Source organism: Crocodylus siamensis, chromosome 2, assembly GCF_052110815.1.
Source record: "Crocodylus siamensis isolate JL-2025a chromosome 2, ASM5211081v1, whole genome shotgun sequence".
NCBI lineage: Eukaryota > Metazoa > Chordata > Crocodylia > Crocodylidae > Crocodylus > Crocodylus siamensis.
Genome location: NC_143396.1, coordinates 145,435,238 through 145,456,255, shown reverse-complemented (window position 1 = coordinate 145,456,255; position 21,018 = coordinate 145,435,238).

The window sequence follows — 21,018 nt, the reverse complement described above, 5'->3', positions numbered from 1 at the left end:
GCTGGCGAGCACTGACAGAATGCACCTCAGCCCTGCTGGCCTTACAAGAGTTAGTAGCTCACACAGTAAGAAATGCGATCTGGCAGTTGGTACAGCTTCTGCCCATCTTGCAGAAGCTGGGGCTTCCCAAACTAATAAAAACTGCCAAGGCCATGGCAGAGGCCCCCAAGAAAGATGACCTGGCAGGGCCACCCAAGTCTGGGAAAGTGGGAAATAAAAGATCCAAAACCCCACGGGCATAAATGTGGAGAGAGTTACTGGCAGCAGGGTTCAATAAAGAGCAGATTGACGGGCTGCCCATCCCGGTCATGCAAGGGTTATGGCCCAAACACTGCAAGGACAGGAAAGGGAAGAAGATAGAGCCCTCAACACCCCCAACCTCCAGCAGTAGGAGACCCGGCTGACCCAGCCCCCAAGCAAGGGGCCATTGTGGGGACAGTAGAAGATCGGGGACCGGTAACACAGAATAATATTGGCCCCTCAATCCAAGTGCCTATAAAATTTGTTTAAATGGAAGGAAAAAGTCAATTAACATGCTACTAGACACTGGTGCCCAGCTACGCGTTTTGGACTGTGCAGAATGGAAAGGGGCATGGGGAACCCCCTACCAGGTAGTAGGAGTGGGAGGTGCCAGATGACCAGGACATTTGGTCCAGCCCACTTTCCCCTTGCCTAACGGCCCCATAGTAACAGCAGCCGCTGTCATGCTCCAGGGAGGGCTGAACCTACTGGGACTAAACGTGTTGCAGGGGCAGTGGTTTATCCTTAAATAGGAAACTTGGCAGTTTGGATGTGCCACGGTTCAGGAAGGCGAACAGAAGGACATGATGATGGCAGTAGACCCATGTTCTATGACCCTGTTAAAGATATGTTCTTTGCTATCCCCATCCATGAAAATCACTGGCCTTTGTTTGCCTTCACGTGGCTGGGACATCAGTACACCTACATAGTCCTACCCCAGGGCTGGGTGCACAGCCCCACCCTGGCCCACAGAGAGCTAGCTGCAGTAGTCCATAAAGTCCAGTTGAGTCATCCAGAGGTACAGGTCTGGCAATACATTGATGATTTCATGGTGGGAGGTCAAGGCTGGGAATTAACCATTTGTGTTTTTGAGTCCTCAAAGGAGAAGGTGCAAGCGTTTGGGTTCACGGTGTTCAGCAAAAAGATCCAAGAAGTTGAGCCCCAGTGTGAATTCCTGGGAATCCAATGGCAGCAAGGTGAACCCACCATACCGGCTAAAGAGCTGCAGAACAACAATGTAACCCTGCAAGCCCAGCTGGGAGCGCTTAACTTCTGGCACTTACATGTCCCTGAGTTTAGCGTATTGGCCCGGCCTCTGTATAATTTGTGCAAGAAAAAGTCACAGTGGGAATGGGGCCCCGAGCACCAACGTGCCATGTGTGCCCTCAAAGAGGCAGTAACCACCCATGCCTCCCTAGCAGCACGATGCCCAGAAGGGGAGCTCTGGCTCCATGTAAATGTGTCCAATGGGGGGCCCCATTGGAGCTTATGGCAGAGGGATACAACTAAGGCAGAGAGAAACCCCCTTGGGTTTTGGAGCCAAGGCTGGAAGGGGGCTGAAGCCCGATGCACCCTGCTGGAACAAATGCTGTGTGTGGCAGCCACAACTTTAGAAGCCACAGAGGCCCTGAGAGGGGAGTTACCCACTGTCATAACCACCCTGGTACCCATCCTGGGAATGGCATTGTCTGACCGACACCTCCCACCTGGAGGGAGGGCCCAAGAAACAACAGTGCAAAAAATGGATCTATTATATTTTAAGTCAGGCTCAGTGAGTAACCCCAAAGGGGCATCCAGCACTAGTAGAAAAAGTCACAGAAAGCACAGTTAACATATACCCAGATGCAGCCAGCTCTGATGAGCCATCTCCCTTTAAGGAAGCACCTCCCTTCTCACCCGACATGGAAACATCAGAAGACATAGAGGTCTGGTTTACCGACAGCTCAGCCAAAGGTCACACCTGGAGGAGTGCTGCCATACGGGCTCAAGATGGTAAGCAGCTTACAATGGGGGGAAACAACCAAAGTGTGCAGTATGCCGAACTGGCCACTGTAGTCAACATAGCCAAGTATGAGCTGTGACTAGAGTCAGGCTATACAAAACCCATTTATATCTACTGAGATTCGTGGATGGTAGTAGAGGGTTGCACCAAGTGGCTAACCTTGTGGAAAAAGGAAAACTTCAAAAGGCGAGGCAGAGACATTTAAAGTTGTGATGAGTGGGAGGCTTTGTGGGAAATGGCACAGCAAGGCCTTCCCTTACATATACAACATGTTAGCAGCACATGGGAGCAAAAAAGCTGAAGGGCTTGAAGCAAAGTGGAACAGGCAAGTAGATAAACTAGCCAAAGACAGCACAGAAGCCCTTGTTGCTGAAGCAGAGACTCAGCCACCCCCAGAGAAGGTGCCCAGCCCCTCTCTCCAACAGACCCCTGGAGTGCTAGCCGCTGAATGGCTGCATCGGCAGCATGGGCACCCTGGCCATGATGGCACTGCTCGCCTAGCAGTCACCTGAGGCATTCACCTAACTAAAAGAGAAGTGCAGGAATTGGTCAACTCCTGTATCACCTGCCAGGAAGTCAAGGCCTGACTAACCCCTGCCTCGACTACCCCTTTGTCATTACGCGATGGGAAGGTAATATGGCAAGTTTGGCAGTGTGACTTTATAGGCCCACTTCCCTGCATCCCCAGAAAGCAACAATATGTGTTTGTAGCAGTGGAAGCAGTCATTGGAATGATGTTTGCCCAGGCCTCCACCGAGGTCCCTGCACAGGACACCTGTGGAGCACTAGAAAACCTGTTAGCCATCTACTCACCTCCCGTAGAGCTGCAGAGTGACAATGGTTCACATTTTCACAACCGTTTTGTCTATGAGTGGGCCAGGAAACATCAAGTGCTGTGGACCTATCACATTCCCTATCACCCACAAACTAATGGACTGATAGAATGAGCCAACAGTATTTTAAAGTGCAACCTGCAAATGGCCGTTGGTTCCGCCCTCAAAGACTGGGACCTATACCTGAATTGCTCAGTCAACTGGGCCAACAATTGGCCCTGCACCAGAGGAAGCCCCATGCAGCAAGCCTTTGGTCAAAGCGGGCCCCGCAAGCCGGCAGTAAAATGGCCAAGGGGTGGCTGGGAGAAACTCCAGGTGGGAGACCAGGTAGTAGTAAGGCATCCACAGGGGGACAAATGGGAAGGGGTGCTAATGGCATGGGACATACAAAACTCATAGTGGGTGTCAAGGTTGGATCCATCTAACAGGAGCCAGACTCGATTTTTCCTTCTTCCAGCAGATTGGGTCCATCTGCAGGCACAGCCATAGTGGTCCCGAGGCAGCCTGGAATCATCACCCTGCTCTAGAGTGACGCCACCACCCTCACCTAACAATAAAGGGGTGGCCATTATGACAGGACTGCTAGTCATTTGCTACTGTTTGATTACTGTGGGGCATTCATGTGCTCCCGCGCCCCAGATTGCACCCACTGCCAAAGCCTCAGACACACTGGAATACTGGGAATGCCCAGCCGCAATTGAAGAAGTGTGAAACTGGCCCTGGAGCCACCGATGGTGGATTGTGGACTGGCAAGGAGGAATCTTTCAATGTTACTGTGGGACGGGGTGGTTACTTGGTTTTCTCCCATATGCCAGGGCTGGAAAAAGCAAGTGTGAAACAGGAGGCGATTGTGGTTACTTCCAATGGCCCTTGTGCTGTTACATTCTGCCTGCAGGTACCCTGCCCACCCTGGGTCCCGATGTGACCACTGCCATTACCCCACCTGTAGCTCAAAATTCTATGACCACCCAGAGCCCAAGGAGGTAACCAAACCCTCCAACCCCACCTTCATGGGAGATGGTAGCTCCAGTGGTTCCCCTGCCTGATAATACTTTGGCACAATGGTGTACAGCTCACCAAATACACCGGTCCTCCAGGTGTAGCAAGGTACTGTGGTGGTTTAAAAATGGCTCTTATGTTGTCAAGTGGTAGTCCACAGAATGGTAGGCCAACACGTCCCATGTTCCAGGTATTTTCTGGTTCCGCCATATGGATGAATGGGGGCATACTCACAGAATTGAATACACAATAGCTGCATATCACCAGTCAGTCTGGGAAAATCTGCAAAGCACAGCCTTGGTCAACCCAGAACAACTGTCTGACCCCATTGGGGGCACCGTGCCAGAATCATTTCTGCAAGATACCAAAGCCATCGTCATACCTGGGCAGTGTGCATTTAAATACACAGATGGGGACACAACCGAGCAAATGTACTCCTTCAACCAACCTGACTGGGAGATTTACCAATCCCAAAGAGAAGAAAGAAGATGGTTAAACACCCAAACAGGAGAACCCCTATCCGTTTTTTGCATTAAGCAGGGATGTACTTTGTTAACCCAGAAAGAGCCACCACAGTTGTACCCGCCACCTCACTTATGTAATGTCACTCCTTGTTGGAGGTCTCAAACCAGGGCTCTGGTCCTCCTTAATGCCTCCTTGTTCAATGCCCGTATCACATTTAACCCCAAGCAATGGTTTGTCAGAACAGCATTTCCTAACTGCTCTGCTGTCGCTCGGTTGGTAGAAAATATGCTGTGCTGGGCCTGACCAACTGTTTTCCAACCTACAGCCCAGCTTCCAATTGCCTGGAAAAAGAGGGATACCCTAGACCATGTGTGGAATGGGCGCAATTCAGCCATGGGAGTTTGGAACATAGATAGATCCCAGAAAAACACCCAAGCCATGGATGTAAGGCGAGTTATAGGTTTTCTCACTAAGGGAGGTATGATTAATAACATGGCCTTAGAATACACTGATGAGTTAGTAGCAACCATTGGCCGAAAAGCAGCACAAATAAGTTACCTTTTGATTCATGCAGCCTTCCAAGCCAATGCTAATCAAGCCTGGAGCACTGCTTGTGCCCAAGTGCAGCTTTTACTTAACCTTCATTTTTCCCAGGTGATGAGTGACCTCAGACACGAAGAATGGCCTGCTGGTTTAGAGCACCATGGACTACCTCCACCTTTAGCCCAATGGTTAGTTTACTGAGACACATGGAGCACACAATGGGAGACAAAATGCTTTTTCATCATACACAGGGTAGCAAATGGCACATGGTCCACTGCCCATCTCTTGACAACAGGATTAGGGGGTAGGTGCATGTGGGACTGGGACTTACATCGTCCCATTTGGGAAACTGTAACCCTTGAAGGTCCCAAGTATTTGGCTCAATCCCCGGTGTACCCTGTAAATGGCATTCTAATAGGCTTGGGAATTTTATGGAGACAGTGGCCTAATAGTCCCCCCAACATGGTTTGTGTAACACCCCTACCAGCAACTCCCTATATTACCCCAGCCCAGTGAGTTTGCTGGGAAGGTCCTGGCCGCTTATATCATCCTAACAGCACGTTTTGGACTTTCTGCACCAGCTGTTGTGCAGAAGCTCAAGATTAACAAGGGGCATCAGCTACCCTATATATCCAAAACCAGGAAGCCACCTTAATGTGGCTGAAAACCCAATCAGAAAGTGTCACCCTTAACCTAAGTCTTCCAAAATCCTAGGTTAAAGATGTAGACATGCCCCAGCTAAAGAAATGGGGTGAAGTAGCATCCCACACTAAAGGTTTATTCGAAGATGCCCGAAAAGGAAAACAACGTACCCTCACAGCTCAAGAGTGAGGGCGAATTATTAAATGTGCTATTAATATTCCCCCGCTATGTGAGTGGTATGAAGTGGCCTGTACTGTGAGTTCTGATCTCTCCCTCAGTCCTCTTCCAATCACAGTGTCTGGGGGAGGGACATAGAAACAGCATAAAAGCTGTCTGCAGGCTTTCTGTGCCTTTTGTGAGCTGTTTCTACCTGAGTAAGCAACAGTGCCTCAAAGGTACTGGACTGGCTTGGCTTCCTAGTCAGTTGCCTGCTCCTTTTTGTTCTTAGAAAGAATTGGATATGATATAGCTTAGTTTAGCTTATTATCTAGAATCCCTCTAGTTTACTTACTTTTATCTAATTCATTTTTTTCAAGTTATATTTGTTCTTGGCTTTTTTCCAAAACTTTTAAAAAAGAAAACTCAGTGTTTTCTCTGGCAGTGTTATCCATCACTGTGCAGGGAAGCACACATTACACACACTCACACACATACATCACAGAGGAAGAAGTAGTCAGAAAGTCATAGAAGAAGAAGAGATTATATGTAGTTATTAGTTATTAATATTATTATAGTTAGTTACATACAAACTAAAGACAACACAGAAGAAGAAGTCAGATAGAGATTCAGACTGAGATTAACACACACAACACAGAAGTCAGAATCCTAGAAAAAGAAGAAGAAGAAGAAGAAATATTATTTTAGGTACACAACACAGAACAGTAAACAAACACAACACAGAAGAAGAAACAGTAGTCACACATTCAGATTCATAGCACAGAATAAGACACCAAAATATATATAGTTATTAATAATCAATAATCATACTAGAATCCACTACACACAACACAGAGTAAACAAAACACAATGCAGAAGAAGTCAGACACAGACACATTTTCCAGCCCAAGAAAAATTAATATGAAGGGTGCTGGAAAGGCAGGTATTACGTCTTCTGGCAGGGGAGGGAGAGGGGTTAGAGGGGGTAGGGGAAGAGCTAGAGCTGCAAGTCCCATCCCCCCCAAACATAGACCTTCTTCTCTAGCAGCCATGAGACTTCTGCTGCCAGTGGAAGCAAGAAGGTGGGAGCAGTACCTGTCCCTGCACCTGCACCACCTACCCTAAGTCCAGAAATAGGCACCAGCACCAGCAGGACAGTCTCCTCCACCCCAATTTCATCTTCCAGCATGAGCCTCCTACTGCCAGAGGAGGAGCTGAATCTGGAAGCAGGGGACCTGAGTGCCCTAGCAAAAGAAATTCTGGGGACTGAGGGGGAATCTGAGTTTGTGCTCCACACCCCTCAATGTTCCCATAGACTCAGGTCTCCTTCTCCGGAAAGCACCTCAGAGGAGGTTCAGGTTGAAGTTGTGGATGCAAGTGGCTCAGCTGAGTCAGCTCCTTCTGTTGTTGTGCCTCTGCCTGTTGAGGAGGAAGATAAGGCAAGATCCCCACCCTCAACCCAGAAGCAGGGGAGTAGTGTAATGTGGGATCATTTTGAGGTGGCAGGTGATTCCAGGCTTGCTATCTGCCAGCACTGCCAAAGGCAGATCAGGTGAAACACTTCACCACCGCAGCGATGTTGCTGCACCTGAAGAGGCAGCACCCCCTTGCCCTTCTTCCTTCTCAGCCTGGCACAAATGTGACCATGCCCAAAGGGAAGTCCCCTGCTCACCCCAAAGCCCCCAAAACTCACCCAAAACAGAGGCAGGCCACCCTGGAACAGTGGGGGAAACCAGCAGACAGAGGGGTTGCAAGGGTGAGCATTGCAAGGGTGAGCAAGATCACCCAGAGCATTGGGGAGATGCTTGCTCTGGATAGCCAGCCCTTCTCCTTAGTTGAGCAGCCAGCATTCAGGTGGCTTATGGCACTCGTGGCCCCATCTTACCAAGTGGCCACATGCACCACCTTTAACAGGTAGGTTTGCACTTTACCTCCAACATCTGAAGCAGCCAGGGTGGTGATCACACCTACCTCTTTCTCACAGGGCACTAGTGTGAGATCATGGTTGTACCTCATAGTCAGGGATGCCTCGGAGGGGGACCAGAGATGCCCTGGAGGGAGACAGGGATGCTGGTGATGGTGCCATCACTACCACCCATATAATTTCAAAATGCAGGAAGGTGGTGGGCTACTTCCACCACAGCATCAAGGGGGACAAGATGTTGTGGGACAAACAGGCAGAGCTGAGCATTGCACGGCACAAAATCTTGCAGGATGTGGAGACTCAGTGGAACTCCACATACCTGATGCTGGAAAGGCTGATGGAACAACAGAAGGCCATCCATGAGATGGCCTTGCTCAGGGAGATAGGGATCAGCAGACCCCTTAACAGAGCTCAGTGGGATACTATCTCCCAGATCTTGGTGGTCCTCAAGCCCTTGTTTGAGGCCACCAAGACTCTCAGCACTGCCGATGCCCTCCTTAGCCAGGTGATCCCCAAATGAGGGAACTTGAGCACCAAATGGAGAAGTTCCAGGGGATCAATGTTCCTGGCTGAGGAAATCCCCTATCAACATATGTGCAGGCACTGGTGAGGCAGCTGAAGGAGGGCATCAGGAGAAAAACCCTTTGTCGGGCTGAGTAAGGACCTGCAGTTGGTGTGTCTGTGTACTGTTCCTGGATGGAAGGAATAGTAAGAAAGCCTGGCCTGAAATGCAGGTAAGAAAGCCAGTCAGTGAAACTAGAAATGGAGGTGTCAGGGAGTGAGGGACGGGCTGGGGGGAGGGTGGAGGAGGGAGATGTAACAGCACATGTAAAAGTGCAGAGGTACCTAGGGAGTCAGATATTCAGTAGGTTGTAGTGTCAGAATTCCACTATATTGAGTCCATGAGTTTCTCTACCCAGGAGGCTGATGAAGTGAAGTTTATAGGCCTGCCTATGAAAAGTGGTTTGTAAATTGTTCCCTCTCAGGATAAGGCCTGAGAAACTGGAGGCAAAGTGTGTTTTTGTGAGAAATGTGCCCCCACAGGTAGTTGGGTATTGTTGGCTCTGATAGATTCTGGTGCACAGTTTGTGGGGGTATTGGAGATTGTTGGCAGGTTTTGTGTTTTGAGCTGTAGGAAGTTGGTTTCAGTTCTGGTGATGAGGTTAGGTGCTTGTTTGAATGTACAAACCACTTTTCAGAGCTGGGCCTATGAACTTCACTTCACAAGCATCCTAGGTAGTAGGTACAGAAACTCATGGATTCAATATACACAGTGGAATTGTGGCACACTACAACCTGTCAGACATCTAACTCCCCACGTACCTCTGCACTTTTACGTGTGCTGCTACATCCCTCTTCCCCACCCCACCACCCCAGCCTGTCCATCACCCCCTGACACCTCCATTTCCATTTTTACTGACTGGCTTTCTTGCCTGCATTGCAGGCTAGGCCAGCCTCTGGCTTCCTTACTATTCCTTCCATCCAGGAACAGCACACAGACACACGAACTGCAGGTGCTTCCTCAGTCTGACAAAGGGTTTTTCAACCTAAAAGCTTGCTAAGATATATTTCTCTAACTATTCAGTTGACCTACTAAAAGACACCAGATTGTCCTACCTGTTGTTATTTAAAGTCGTGGACTGTAGTGAGGCTGTAGGGGAGAGGAGGCTTCATTGGGGCACACTACCATGGTGTGTAGAGGCCCCAGCACCAGAAGGGGTGCACCTTAACACACACACACACACACACACACACACACACATACACACACACACAAAGTCAGACAGTGAGGTGCACCTGAACACACAAGCTGGAGAAGAAGCTTCTGCAGGAGAGGAAAGAAGGGCTCTGTCACAGTTTGGCTACCTGAGATGCTGCTGGTACTACTGTGCTAGTGATCATTAAGTTATTTTTTACCTGTTATCATTTAAAGTGGTGGACCGGTATGAGGTTGTAGGGGAGGAGGAGGCCTCATTGGGGCATGCTACAGTGAGGGCACAACTTAACACACACACAGTATCACCCACCCATGTCACAAGTTGTGCCTGTCAGTAGCTAGAGGTGCAGGGTCCCAGAAACCAGAACCCCCTGCACCTATATCTTTAAAAGCTGGCAGGCTTCTTGGCCTCAGCAGGGGCTAACATACCTGCGGTTTTCACCCTGCTGCACTTTAACACACACACAACCAAAAGCCCCCCTGGCTCACCAAGGGTGTACGTGAATACCTGATTGCCAAAAAGGCAGCATACAACCGGTGGAAGGGGGGTGCTATCTCCAAAGAGGAGAATACCTCCTCTGCTCAGGCCTGTAGGGGGGCTGTCAGGAAAGCTAAGGCAGACATAGAGCTAGAACTTGTGTCCAAAATCAAACATAATAAAAAGTCCTTTTTCAAATATATAGGGAGGATGAAGAAAGCACCGGGAAATGTGGGGCACCTACAAGATTCTCTGGGCAATCTGCTGGTTGCGCCAGAGGAGAAAGCAGACCTCTTTAACCAATTCTTCACCTCCGTTTTCTTGTGTAGGGACCGGGACTTCCCCACCATGATGCAAGACAGACTCTAGGGGAACGCCTCCAGACCTCAGGTTGGGGAGGACCAGGTTAGAGAGCTTCTGGAGGGGTGGGACGTGTTCAAATCAGCGGGTCCAGATGCTCTCCACCCCAGGGTGTAGAGGGAGCTAGCAGAGGTTATTGCAGGGCCCTTGACACGGCTTTACGAGCGCTCGTGGTGCTCGGGCCAGGTGCCAGATGATTGGAAGATAGCCAACATGGTCCTCATCTTTAAAAAAGGGAGGAGGGAGGACCTAGGCAACTATAGGTCCATCAGTCTTACCTCAATCCTAGGGAAACTCTTTGAGAAGATCATCATGGAGCACATCTGCAATGGGCCGGCCTCAGGGATGATGCTAAAGGGCAGCCAGCACGGTTTCATTAGGGGCAGGTCATGTCAGGCCATCCTGATTGCCTTTTATGATCAGGTCACAAAAGCATTGGATGCAGGTGTCGCCATGGATGTAGTCTTTCTGGACTTCAGCAAGGCCTTTGACACCGTCTCCCACCCCATCCTCATTAAAAAATTGGGCGACTGTGGCACTGATGCCTACACAGTCAGATGGATTGCAGATTGGCTGAAGGGTCATACTCAGAGGGTGGTGGTGGATGGGTCATATTTGACCTGGGGAGTAGTGGGCAGTAGAGTCCCCCAGGGCTCGGTCCTTGGGCCAGGGCTGTTCAATTTCTTTACCAGCGATTTGGATGGTGGGGTGAAAAGCAACCTGTTTAAATTCGCTGATGATACCAAAATTTGGGGTGAGGTGAGCATGCTAGTAGGGAGGGAAAGACTGAAGCAAGACCTGGATAGGTTACAAGGGTGGGCTAACAAAAACAGGATGCGTTTCAATACTGACAAGTGCAGGGTGCTGCACTTGGGGAGTAGTAACTGGCAGCACACTTATAAGATGGGAAACTCCCTTCTTGAGAGCATGGAGGCAGAAAGGGATCTTGGAGTCATTACTGACTCCAAGATGAACATGGGCCGACAATGCGAGGTCTCGGTTGGCAGGGCTAACTGGACCTTGTCGTGCATCCACGGGTGCATCTCAAGCAAGGCCAAGGAGGTGATCTTCCCCATCTATGCAACACTAGTCAGGCCACAGCTCGAGTACTGTGCACCCCACTTCAGGAGGGATGTGGACAACATTGAGAGGGTCCAGAGGAGGGCCACCCGCATGATCCGGGGACAAGAGGGCAGACCCTACAATGAGAGACTGCAGGACCTGAACCTGTTCAGCCTTCACAAGAGAAGGCTGAGGGGGGACCTGGTGACCATCTATAAACTCACTAGGGGGGACCAGAAGGGTTTGGGAGAGACCTTGCTTCCCCTAGCACCCCCTGGCATAACAAGGAATAACGGCCACAAGTTGTTGGAGAGTAGGTTTAGATTAGACATCTGTAAGAACTACTTCACAGTCAAGGCAGCTAGGATCTGGAACCAACTTCCAAGGGAAGTGGTGATGGCTCCTACCCTGCGGGTCTTTAAGAGGAGGTTTGATGCCTACTTGGCTGGAATCATTTGAGCCCAGTTTTTTCTCCTGCCCAGGCAGGGGGTCGGACTTGAAGATCTACAAGGTCCCTTCCAACCCTACCTCTATGAAGGTCACCCATGCCACGAGTTTTGCTGGTCAGCAGCTTGAGGTACAGTTTCCCAGAAGCCCCTTAACCTCTATCCTTGAAACTTGGCAAGATTCATGATCTCAGCAGGTGCTACCATCCCTGCAGTTTTCATCCTGCTGTGGCTTAACACACACGTGACATGAGTTTTTCTTTTCAGTAGTCTGATGTGCAGTTTCTCAGAAACCCCTCCACCTATTTCCTTGATGCTCAGCAGGCTTCATGCCCTCAGAAGGGGTTACCATCCCTGCAAGTTTCACCCAAATCAGCCAAAGCATGATAAAGTTATAGGTATTTCATTGATTCTCCATTACACTCTATGGCTGAATCTCTGAATCTCTCCAAATCAGTGCTGAATCTTCCAAAGCTGATTCAGCTGAATTGATTTGGAACAGCGATCCAAATCTACAAATTAAATCGCTGGCCTCTGAATTGGCCAAATCCAAATCTAATACTTCCCTTTTCACACAGGTCTAATTGTCAAATACATACTGTGCATTTTGGAGGGTTTATTAACTGTTAACTGTACACTTTGTATCTCAGAGTGCCATTTATTGTTGTATTTATCCATTTATATAATTTGGGACCATTATGCTTACCATTTGTATTTGAGTGTGTACATAGTTATAGTTATATGTATTTAAAAACTGTAAATACTCACTTTAGTTAACTATATATATTTATATTACATTTTGTACATGGTTAAGACATTGCTTTCTGTCCCTCCTCTATTGAGACATGATAGGTGGGAAGGAACTGCAAGTGATTGCAGTTATCCCCCACTCCCCCCCAGCGTGTCCGCCCTGCTGGCCTTCCCCTTCTATTGGTGGTGGGAGACATTCATTTTGGGAAAACCCAGGTTACATAAAAATAATTTAAAGAGATGCCTGGTGCTCAAATATAAGCCAACATTTCCCAAAAATTAGACATCTACAACTCAGCAATAGCCCAGCCAAATATTTAAATATTAATATGTCATTGATTACTTTGCTGTATTAGGGCCAACATTTATGTTTTGGAAAAGGGTGTGAAAGAAGACAATTAATAGTAGCAGCCTCTCTAATTACAGCAAACTCTCAAGGTGTCATATGTATACTTTAACTCATAAAGTACAAATGGCCCAGCTATGTTGGATGTAGCAGTAAACACTGAGCATTTCAGAACCTAAATGTAGAGTTATTACAATAACCGATGAAGCCATGTGAACTGGCGGTATTCAGGCATTAGAAGCAGCAGTACTTGAATAATTTCAGAAGTAGAAGAAACCAATACATGGTTGAAGGCAGAGTGCCTTTAAGTAGAAGGCAGGGTGACAACACACCTTACAAACTAACTAAATCAGAGATGCATGAGCTTTTGTGAGCCTAAGCTCATTTCATCAGATGATGTGTAAGGACATACACTGGGCAGCTTTTTTTCACAGCATCTGATGACGAAAGTTCAGGCTCATGAAAGCTATTGCATCTCTGATTTAGTTTAAGGTGAATCATTACCCTGCCTTCTGCCTGACTTTAGACTAACATGGCGAACTACCTCTCTCTGCTTATTGACTAAGCAGGAACATTGTGCTGTAAAATAAGTGTGATTTACCATATTTTGAGAAAATATATGCAGCCCAACTAAAAGTAACACTTTGAACACTTCCTGCTGTTCCCTGTTCTTTTATACAATGTTTTGTTGTGCAAATAGATTCAAAGATGGGGAGACAAGTAAAAAGATCCTTTTGAATACAAAGTTATGAACTTTCTGTTTGTACATATTTTATTTTGACAGAAGTGAATGGCAATGTATGGAAGTGGGCAAAAGACGCAGTGAATGATATTCTGCTCTGACACTATAAGTGCTACAGATGGAGTAACAGAAATATTTCTGAACCCACGGATTATGCCAAACCACTCTGCTGCTGAGGCATCATTCCCAGAACCCAGACCATTTTTAGATTCTGAGACACCTTCCTTCAAAACTACTACTGGTGCCTCTGCAGCAAACTGAATTCTAGTCAAAAGATGCACAACTGTAAGGAGAACTTAGTAAGTAGGGTAAAAATTAATATGCAAATATTTATGGAGATGACCATCAGTACAATGCCTTTCCTGCTTTTCCTGCCATGCCTTGATGCAGTCTTTATATTACTTTAGAAGGCTGCCCCCAGAGTCCTGGAGTGAGCCCAATGGTTCCTCACATGGTCTAGCTCTACTTGCTTATCCAGATCCCTACTTGTGTCAATGGACCGTAAGTCCCCTAATTAAAAACTTTATATGCTTCACTGGCACTAACTGTAGCCTCTGGTCTCCCACATAGCCACATCCATGCCTCATGGGTTTTATTCTTGCAGCTGGCCTTTCCTCTGCTTCAGTTTCCTAGCCCCTACCCTTGCCTGAGCTTCAGCTTACCAGGTTCTCTTGCCCCTTCTGCTCATGCAGGCCCTGAGCCCTTGCTGGGCTGTTCCCACCTGCAAAATGCACTGGGCCCAATCCTGGCATCAGCCGACCAGGCACCTTGACCCTAACTTGGATTCAATGACCCTGGTCCTTGCAGGGCTCTTCCTCAGCCCACCAGATTCCTGGTTCCTGCAGGGCTCTATCTTGGCTTCAGTCCCAATGCAGAGAACCTCTCTAGCATTCCTCCATGGCCACCTCCTCCCTACTAAGCCACCATTAGTTTCACAGCAAGACCAAAACAGAACACCCACCAGCCCTTAACTCAAACCTTAAACTCTATGGGGCTGCAAAACACTATCCCAAATAAGCAGACTCCCTTCCAGCTTTCAAGCTACCTTCCTAGGTCTTCAACTTTCCCTCCTTCAGAAATCAAAGTCACATTAGGCTTTCTAGCTCCAGAGCTGGGTTTATCTGTCCCTGGGCTCCACCTCTTCTGGTCACCTGTCTCTGGTCCTCAGAAACAGGCTCAGGGGTTTCCACTCGACAGATTGACAAGCTTGTTCCCCACTGTTGCTGCCTGTCTTGCAGTTCTACAGTCTTAATTACTTTGCTGGGGTTCAGCCTGTTGCCTAGTGTAGGACAGCTTGCTCCCAAGTGGGGTGGGTGTGTAGGTATGTGGGGTGTGGGAAGGGTGTGCGTGTGTGTAGGGGGGTTCTGTGGGGAGCTGGATAGGTGTGGAGGTGTGGGAGCATGTGGGTGTGTGTGTCGTTATGTGGGGTGTGGGTGGTATGGGGTTTGTGGGGAGCTATGTATGGAGAGGTGGGTAGCTGAGGTGTGTGGGGGTGTCGGTCTGTGTGTATGGCAGTGTGAGGGGGTGTGAATGCATGTGTGTGGTGGGATGTGCTTGTGGAACTTGCCCTATGAACAGTGCCTCCCTCACTACACACACATACACACTGTGCCTCCCTCACTACACACTCTGTCTCTCTTTCCTTCATTTCTCTCTGTCACTCTCTTCCCCTCCCTCATTGCACATGCATGCACGCGCGCACACACACACACATATACACACACACACACACACATATCCTCCTGCTCCTGGTCTCGGGGTACCGGCACTGCCCTGTGCTCCTGCAGTCTGATGATGCAGCCAGGGGCTACTTGGTGCTGGAGCAGGTATGCAGGGAAACAGTGAAAGCCGGGGCAGGTAGAGGCTTCCAGTTGTGGGGGGGCAGGGGTGGGAGGGGGTTGGGAGGGCATGGCCGGGCAGATCTTGCTCCTGACTCCTGCCAGGTTCCCCTGGGTCATACTGCCCTTGGCTCTTGTCATCTTTGACATGCAGCCAGGAGCAGAAAAATACTACTTTTCTAAACTTTTTACGTGTCCCGTGAGCCAGATAGAATGGCCTGGTGGGCCCACGGGCCATATTTTACCCACTCCTGACTTAAATCCTCCAGATAATCCTTTAACTTCAGAGGCATTTGTCTCTACATGGACATGACACCCATGAAAGGATGATTAGAGAGCGGAGATCTCTATAAGTGGGTAATGAGCCATGCAACCAACATGCATGGACCATAAACTACTGCCACCTACTTATTGGTGGCATCTGTGGGATTCATTTAGTATCCTTAGCTCCAAGCTTAACAGCACAAGTTTCTACTGGTTATATCAGTTGTGGTTTGGCATAAAGTATTGGTATCCATAAAATAAACCAATTCATTAAATATTCTCTTCCATATTAGGTACATCTTATTTCTTGGCTTAGAGTGGATAGTCTGGAAATTCTAAATTCACTAATAGTGAACAATCAGGTAATGGTCTCTAGTAACCTATGCCTCTAAGGGTCAACGTCTTACTGTAAATACAGTATCAGGAAGAAAGACTGGGATTCACATGTGATATCCTGGTTTCAACAAACATATCTTACTAGCTGGTTACTGAAAGATATTATCTCACATTACCTTAATTATCCAAACAAAAAATACTTCACTTCACAAACCTACCTCAGGAAAAAAAGAATCACTATTAGTAGAGTTAGCAAAATGAAATGCAATGCATTCAATCTGAATCGAATCAGGAGACCAATTAAAAGCTCTGAATTGATTTGAACCATATGAATTAATTCAGAAAAGCTTCAACAAAGATTTGGCTGCTTCAGAGATTTGGCCATAGGCTAAAGAGGATCATTAAAAATTGGCCATTGGCATGGGCCCAAAAACTCTCTATTGATGCACCCCTAATATTTATAAATAATTTACCTATAAACTAAAATTAGAGTTGTTTGTGATGAGTTTACAAAAAAAAAGACATTTTGAAATAAACTAGCATTGTGAATGATTTCTGGTCTATGAAGAATTTTACTCATTAAATAAGTCTATAGATGATCAACTTAATAATACTTTATCCACCATTTGTTAATGTACATCCTAAAAGTATCAGGTACAATTTTAATGTGTGCAGGGTTGAGTTGTCTTTTTCCATTTAAGTTAAAAAAAAGTGTAGAGTTGTCATAGAGCCATGGTCCTTCAGTCCTACTGAGCAGGACAACAGGGCTGTGTTAGGGGGACACTAATAAAGAGCAGAGATCTGTGGAGAAGGGGCAGATTACAACTCACAAGATAGTGGCACATGTCTGATTTCATTCACCCTATGGCTTCCACTGATTTCACTAGGAGCTGAATTAGGCCAACACTGAATTAGTCTGAAATGTCTTCCCTGTTCCCCAGTATCACTGAGTACATAGAAATACACAGATGCACCCAGGAGGTCTCACCTTAGAAGAGATCCTGTGCTAACAAGAAGGAAATGTCATTGCCCCTCCTTCAAATTCACACAGTGGAACCCTGTCTGATTCCTTAAGGTTAAACTTAACAATAAAAAATCAAAACTGTGCAAATAACTGATTTTTCTGCTTAATAAACAAGATTAAAAAATAAGGCAAAAAACTGTTTAAGATTCAGTAAACCACTGCATTTTAGGTTTTGGAGACTTCTTAAATTTTTTAAGGCGTAGATTTAGCTTAATTTCAAAGGTGAACATTCCATCTACAAATATTGAAATGAACCATTTTGATTTTCTCAATATTTCCCTCCGTTTGCTTCAGTTTATTTGTATACTTTTGCAAATAGTTCTAGCTGATCAAAAACTGCATTTTTAAAATAAGTCTATAGAACTCAATATATCCAACTCTTACAAAAAATATATTTTTATAACCAGAAGAAAAATCTATTACAAGAATAAGAAAGTGAAAAGGATATTTTAAAAATAATTTTTGGGCATGCTCAGGGCCAGGAGATATATTTACACTGTATTTTCCATTATTCTTTTCTCTTATATAAATACATTGACTTTTGCTGAATAAACATTTCAGTGAGAATGTTAGGGAGGAGGGGGGCGGGAAATGAACCATTTCTTTGCAGCCTTGTCATTCATGTCACACAAAAAAGGAACACGAAACTTTGTGGACTGCTGCTACATGAAACAAAATCTTAGCAAATCATTGCTTTTTAAAACCAGCCCTGTTAGTTTTACAAGGACCACAAACGGGTCACTACACTCAGGTGTTGCTGCTGCTTAGAGACCAGAGCAACACCCATTGGCACAAGGCTTTATTTAGCAGCATTCAGCCGCTCTGCATGTCTCAATGATCAGTCCTAGAAGGTGGCTAAAAATTGCTGCCAGTGCTATAAACGGGCCTGGAATCCTTAGCTGTGGCAAAGATATAATATGGAACATGTAACTGGCTAAAATTCCAAGCTGAGCCTCAGGTGTCTCTTTTTAGCAATGCTTGACAGAATTATGTAGAATTTTAATTTTAATGATTACTTTTATGACACAGTCCATAAAAATAGGCATTTTTGTTCTACTGTTTCAAGGCTGTGGTTGTCATTTTGACAGCCTTAATACATTCAACTTTATTATATTGTCTTGTTTCCACACCCTAGAGCTATTCTGAAAGGAAACCATAATTCCAAAAATAAGTCAAGAAAAACAATACAAAAAAGCACACAAGAATGTCAGAGAGGGTGATGTGTTTATTACACTTTGCCTTTTGAATACATATTACAGAACATTCCTCCTTTTCCGTATGGTTTTTACATTCATTCTTTACATGGTTTTCTCATTACCCATTCCTCATATTAGATTTATTGGGACAGGGCCTCAACTGTTGTAAATTATCATAACTCCTTGGATTTTGAGGACCAGATAGAGCAGTGTGGCCATTTGGTCTCATATTGTGCATACTACAGGCCATGAATTTAAGACCAGAAAATCTTGCATTAAGACCTGTAAGTTAGCAAGCAGTTACTCATTAAGTCCCCCAAATAAGTGTTCCCTACTATTCTGGATACACCACAGGCTCTCGGAGTCATTGAAATGCCAAAGATAATCACCCACAAGAATTCTGCCTCTTGTATATTTGCTGGGTCATCGTGGCTACAACATCATCTCAGCACTACCAGTACATGAAATGATTTATTTTACAATAACCAAAGCAATGTTAAGGGCACTGCCAAGCTATGCCTGTTTTGCAACTGAGAAGCCTCCTAATCTTGTTCCTTTCACTCTTTCTGTTCTGCCTACAAATACTTAAATCAGAAGATCTCTGAGGCAGGGACAACCAGCCCAGTCTTGAGAGGTCCAGAACATCCCCAGTTGTTAATGATTTCAATAGGTATAGCACCTTTAATGACCCTGTCTCTGAATACAAGTGTTCTGGACTTCTGAGGTTGCTGAATCAATAGGCCTAGGGGTGATGTTTCTCTTACCTAACCATATTGTATGTGTATGCATGTGTGTTTTTACCTATTCAGTCAGTGTAAATCTTAGTAGGAGCCAACACAGAAGCATAGGTGGGCAGTAGAGCTATGCAAAGCTTCAGTAGCTGATTTGATTCGGAGGAGATTCGGCCCAATTTGGGGACCAAATCTCTGAATCTGAATTGAATCAGGAGACCAATTAAAAGCTCTGAATTGATTTGAAGCATCTGAATCAATTCAGAAAAGCTTCAACAAAGATTTGGCTGCTTCAGAGATTTGGCCATAGGCTGAAGAGGCAGCTGACACAGCTGCCTCCAGCTAGTAAAACTGTTGGGGTTGGGGGGGGGGGAATGGGTGTGAGAGAGAGAGGGATTGGGGCTGGGGCTGGGACAAGCTGCCCCACCAGGGCAGAAGGGCATGTTACTAGGGGAGGGGGCTATGTGGGGGACAGGATGTGGGCACAGCAGCACTTGGAGCGAAGCCTATGCCTTGCTGCCACTTGCCCAGCCGGGGCAGGAGGGGCAAGATGCAGGCGCAGGATGCACCCACACAATGCGACAGCTGCTGCACGGGTACCAGGTGGATGGGGGGGTGATCCCCATTGCCCCCCACTGTCCTGTGCTGTGCAAGGGGGCTCTGCCATGAGTACTCAGAGGCCCCAGTCGCTGCTGCTACAGCCAGTGAGTGCTCAGCTTTTTTTTTTTTAAGTGCCAAGAGGCTGGGGCCTGAATCTCCAATTCTGATTCAGCCAGATTGAATGGGGACAGTGATTTGAATCACCGATCGAATTGCTGTCCACCGAATCGACTGAATCTGAATTGAATACTTCCCTATTCACACAGGCCTAGTGGACAGCTTACACCCTGGGCAGCAGCCGTGCACAGGGCAACAGCAGTGGGGGTAGTTGCTATTTTTGTGCCCTGCCCCCCCGCCCCAAGTCAGTGCCTGGTGCTGATCCCTGACTCACCCCCTTTAGTTATACTACTGAGCCAACATTTCTCAGAGATCTAACTTCCTAGATATTTTGTTAAACAGAAAATTACTTGGAAGCAGTACAATATTGCTGTCTTTCAGCAAGCATAAATTGAAAAATAACCTGAGTATATGAAAAATATGAACATATAGGCAAAAATTATAAAGGGGAGTGCTAAGAAGTGTCATTCATTCAGCTTATTAAACAATGATCATTTTAATGTTGATTAAGAGATTATACTTTTCTAAAGAAATTTAAAAATACTTGAATAAATTCTGAGACTCTGCAGTGTTGGCTAAAAGTTCTATGGCTTCATCAAAACATTTTGGAGTCTCCTGAACTAAAAACAAAAGATTTGAAAGAAATATCTTCTCCAAAGGATACGCAAGTCAATGAGGTTGCCGAGAAAGCAGAATTTGAATCTCAGATGGCAGTGGGAAAAGCAGATATTCATTTGTTTCAGAACCAAGCACTGTTAAAAATTGTTCATGCAGGCAAAATTATGCAGCGATCAAAACAAATTATCATATTAATTTGTATGCCACACCTCTCCAAATGAGATGCACACTTTGTTTTGGGGAGGCAGAACAAAGAAAAAGATTTTCTGAGTCTTCCCTGCTCCCATATGGACTCAGCCAGAGCTGAAGAACACTCCAGGAGCATGAAGCATGGGTACAATACTGTCCTCAGCCTCACTCCCCTTCCCCCTTGCTGCTTGGCCAAGGCAGCTACTGCCAGTTTGGCAGGGACTGTTAGAGGGGTAAAACTGTACCTGTGTTGGCCTTGCAGCAGGGAGAGGGGCAATGGGACTCTGCTCCTGTTTCAGAAACCCGGACGGTTCAGCCCTGGCTGAGGTGGAGTGTAGCACAGCTCCCTGCTGCCATTCTGGAGTAGAAGTAAGCTTCCTTGCGTAAGACATGCACCCCAATTTTGGATGGTTGATTTTCAAGGAAACGGTGTGTGAGATATATGAATCAATATGGCACGTGGAGTCCTTCATAGCTCAGCAGTATTTCTTTTAGAATACTGCTAGAGACTTGTGGTTTCAGCTGCAGTGGCTGCCATTTACCGATTTAGTTTTAATCACCTGCATTACATGACTTACTGGCACCTCTGTGTAAGACTAGTGCCTTCTTTTTTATTTTG